Below are 4,340 nucleotides of genomic sequence, written 5' to 3'. Positions count from 1 at the left end.
AAGTATTTCCTGAAAACACGTGTGCTCATTTCTAGCACATCTGCAGAGTACATTGGAAGAAAGGTGATGTTTCTGCAACTTATTTGGAAAACTGAGTAAGACAGAGGTAGCAATGCTTTCTTTTCCACGAGCATTATTAATTTTGGCTCTCAGAAGGGACCGCTGGGTTTACATCTCATTAACTGATTCACACAGAATCCTTAGTGCTGGAGGCCTAATAGAAGCTCCCCTGTTTCACAATACTTACTTACTAAAGCAATCCTTACGTCTTTAATGTAGTATAACTTCCAATTAATTTTTTAAGGTCAGCCTGTCACACTGGAACCAACAGTGTTAATGTCAACAGTACCAGCTTGTAAATAGCATTGTGAGCTACACTCAAATTCAATAGTAGGTGATAGATCCTTGTTGTTGTCTCAGACATTTTAGAAAATGTGTGTTGGTATATTTTACCACACAACACATTAATAACTATAGATTATATATTTTATATAATTTCTACATATTAATCCATATAATTCTAAGTACAACTCAAATGACATTCATTATTTATTTTAAACTATGCATTTCAAATTTAAAGATTCATGCTTGCTTCAGCAGCATATATATTAAAATTGGAATGATACAGAGAATATTAGCGTGGGCTCTATGCAAGGATTACAGGCAAATTCTCAAAGGATTCCATATTATTTCAGGAAGTCTTGTGGAGTCATTGGGGAAAGGATTGAGAAACACAGGGACTAGAAACTCAGCAAGAAGGTCCACAAGAAGACCAACAGAGTCAACTAACTTGAACCCTTGGTGACTTGTAGAGACTGAACTACCAACCAAGCAACATTCAAGGGCTGGACCTAGGCACTCTTACTCCCTTACAAATATGTTGCTGATACAGAGTTTGGTCTTCATATGACTCCCCCAACAACTGGAGAAGGGGCTAACCTGTCTTTGTTGCCTACCTGTGAATTCTGTTCCTCTAACTGGTCTGCCTTTTCTGACCTCATTGGGAGAAAATATTCCTAGTCCTGCAGTAACTTGAGGTACCAGGTGGGTTGGTAGTCAGTGGGGAGCCTCCCGTTTCTCAGAGATGAAGGGGAGGTGTGGTGGGGAGAGAAGCAGCATGATGGGAGAACTGGGAGGAGAGGGAAGGCTGTGATGGGGAAGTTAAATAAAGTAATGGAAAAATGAAATAAAATTTGAAGATTCTTTTGGGACTCTTCACTGAACCTTGAAATGGAACAAACTTTGCCCCTTCCTGTGAAATCTCTCAGTCCTCCTTCTGGACTACCCATATTGGTTTGTTTCAACCCGTAGATACCTAGAAACACTTCCAGCTTGGTACCCCCAGTGTCTACAAAGAGATGGCACTCAGTTTGTTGATTCACATGATCATCCTGTCCTCCACTGTGATTTCTCCTCCCATCTTTAGCCCTGTAACAACTTTCTTGAGGGGCCTTTCCTCCTACCTCAGCTCAATTCACTGGGGATGACAACACTTGCTTTAGATCCAGGATTCACTTGCTTTAGATCCAGGATTCTTCTACCCCCCCTTTTACCCTGTTTCTTCAGATTAGTCATTGTCTTATTGGAACCATCTTGTAAGAAATCCTTCTCCTACCACACCTTCAAATCCTTGAGGAAAAGGTTAAGATTCCCTTTGCTCCTTCCTGCATCCTACCACCTCCTACTCTCCTATCCCTTAATTCCTTTCTGTCACTCATTAATGTACAGATACACTCTCTAGAAGGAAACCCACACTTACCAAAAACCCAGAGAGGACAACAGAAACAAAGGTACAGAGTACAAACACAAAAAGGAAAAGAACAGATGTCAACACATAGAACCACATCAATTATTGTAACTCCTAGAAAACAGCACAAAGACAGAAACAGACATTACTAATTATATATGCCTCCACCAGAACCCAATAACCCTAATACAGAAAATAGTGGATGAATAATTATTTATTGTTCGTGAAAATACAATGCAATAAAATAATGAAAATAATTAAAATATGGAAGTAGATTTTTAAAAACAAGTAGAAAAAACCTTAAATAAAACTGAAAATTGAAAATTAGCAAGTCAAACGAAATCCTCATAATTAAGCTATACCAATGACATACAAATCATGAAAGAAAGAATCTCAGGCAATGAAGACAAGGTAGAAGAAATGAATACTTCATTCAAAGAAATGTCACATAAAAAATCCAAGAACCAAATATCCAGGATATTTGAAACATGATAAAATGACTAAGTCTATGAATAAGAGTAAAAGAAAAAAAAGAAGAAACTTTGATCAAAGGCACAAAAAAGAATTTTAATAAAAATCACAAAGAAAATTTACCAACTTATAGAAGGAGAATCTTTGAAAGATATCAGAGGTGTAGTGAATTCCAAATAGAAAGGGCCAGAGAGGAAATTCATCATGAAACATAAAAATCAAAATACTAAACTTACAGAACAAAGAAAGACTACTAAAGACTGCAAGGGAACAATATCAGGTAACACATAAAGAAAAACACATTAGAATGATATCTCATTGTTCAGAGATATTGTAAACACCAGAAGTTTTGTTATAGAAAGTTGAAGATACTAAGGATGCTGCCTCAGACTACAATACCCAGCAAAACTATCAAAAATAGATGAAGAAAGATAAAAGTTCAATAGTAAAACTAAATTTAAGCAATATCTAGAAAGAAAATTTCAACCTGAAAAAATAAAACAGACCTGTTGAACACAAGGCATACATAATCTCAGAACAACAAGTCAAAGAAGGAGTAAAATACAGCCACAACATTAATATAAGAGTAACCAACAAAACTTCTCATTGATAACTCTCAACATCAATTGTCTCAGTTCTACAATAAAAAGACACAGACTAGCAAATTGGATTTGATAACAGGATCCATTCTTCTGCTGAGTCTAAAGAACACACCTACAATCAGTGATAGATGCAACCACAGAGTGAAAAGATAGAAAGCAAATTTTCTAAAAACCAGGCTAATCTTATAGTATAGCCTTAAAATCTAATGTAATCAGAAGAAAGAAATTATATAATCATCCATAAACATTCCACAAACAGAATATTGCAATTGCAATTCTAAACATTTATACATAAAAAATAGAGCACCAAGGTTCGTAAAAGAAGCACCACTGCAGCTAAAAGTCACATATGGATCACAAAAGCATAGCAGGTGACTTCAGTATCTGATTCTTGACAGAAGACAGGCCATTCAAACAAACAAAGACGCAAACAGAGGAATCCTGGAGTTAAATAACATCCTTAATCAAGTGTGCTTAAAAGTTATTTAGAGCACATTTTCCATAAATACAAAAGAATATATAGCTTCTTCTCAGGAGACGTTCTCATGAAAATTTCTTCAAAATCAATCACGTTTGAGTGTAAAGCAATCACAACATATAGAAGAGAATGATAAAGCATCATGCATCCTATTTGATCACTAAAGATTGAAGCAGAATATCAACTAGAGTAGTTTGAATGAGGAAGACTCGCACAGGATCGTGTGTGTGTATGTGTGTGTGTGTGTGTATGTATATATATACACATATATACATACATATATGTATATACATATATATACATTGTGTATGTATATATACCCAATGATGAACACAATGAATATCAATGAGGAATGTGTGTATATATATATATGTATACACACATATATATGTATGTACATATATATACATTGTGTGTATGTGTGTGTGTGTATATATATATATATATATATATATATATATATATAATGATGAACAAAAGGAATACATAAACTCAGAATAACAAATCAAAATGCTTGGGCAACAGGGAATGACACTGCCAAAGGATTAAGAGGTGGTGTAAGCACTCCTGGGCATATACCCAGAAGATGCTCCAACATGTAATAAGGACACATGTTCTACCATGTTCATAGCAGCCTTATTTATATTAGCCAGAACCTGGAAACAACCCAGATGTCCCTCAACAGAGGAATGGATACAGAAATTGTGGTACATCTACACAATGGAGTACTACTCAGCTATAAAAAAACAATGAATTTATGAAATTCTTAGGGAAATGGATGGATCTGGAGAATATCATCCTCCAGTGAGGTAACCCAATCACAAAAGAACACACATGGTATACACTCTCTGAGAAGTGGTTATTAGCCCAGAAGTTCAGAATACAGGAAGAACAACCCACAAACTACAAGAAACTCAAGAAGAAGACCAAAATGTGGACATTTCATTCCTTCTTTTTATTTATTTATTTATTTATTATTTTTATTTTCTTTATTTACATGTAAATTTCTCCATTCCCAGTTTCCCCTCCAAAAAACAAAGAA

The 4,340-nt window shown here is 35.2% G+C and overlaps 1 non-coding gene across 1 annotated transcript; it reads left to right on the top strand.

Moving 5' to 3' along the window:
- Positions 1-584: 584 nt before the first annotated feature.
- On the top strand, positions 585-691 carry LOC116089543. The gene has a single exon (XR_004118346.1). It is a non-coding gene; the product is annotated as a U6 spliceosomal RNA (small nuclear RNA).
- The last annotated feature ends 3,649 nt before the right edge of the window (positions 692-4,340 follow it).

The sequence above is a fragment of the Mastomys coucha genome, unplaced genomic scaffold, assembly GCF_008632895.1.
Source record: "Mastomys coucha isolate ucsf_1 unplaced genomic scaffold, UCSF_Mcou_1 pScaffold14, whole genome shotgun sequence".
Lineage (NCBI taxonomy): Eukaryota > Metazoa > Chordata > Mammalia > Rodentia > Muridae > Mastomys > Mastomys coucha.
Note: the sequence above shows the minus strand (reverse complement) of the source record. Positions and strands in the feature narration are given on the sequence as shown.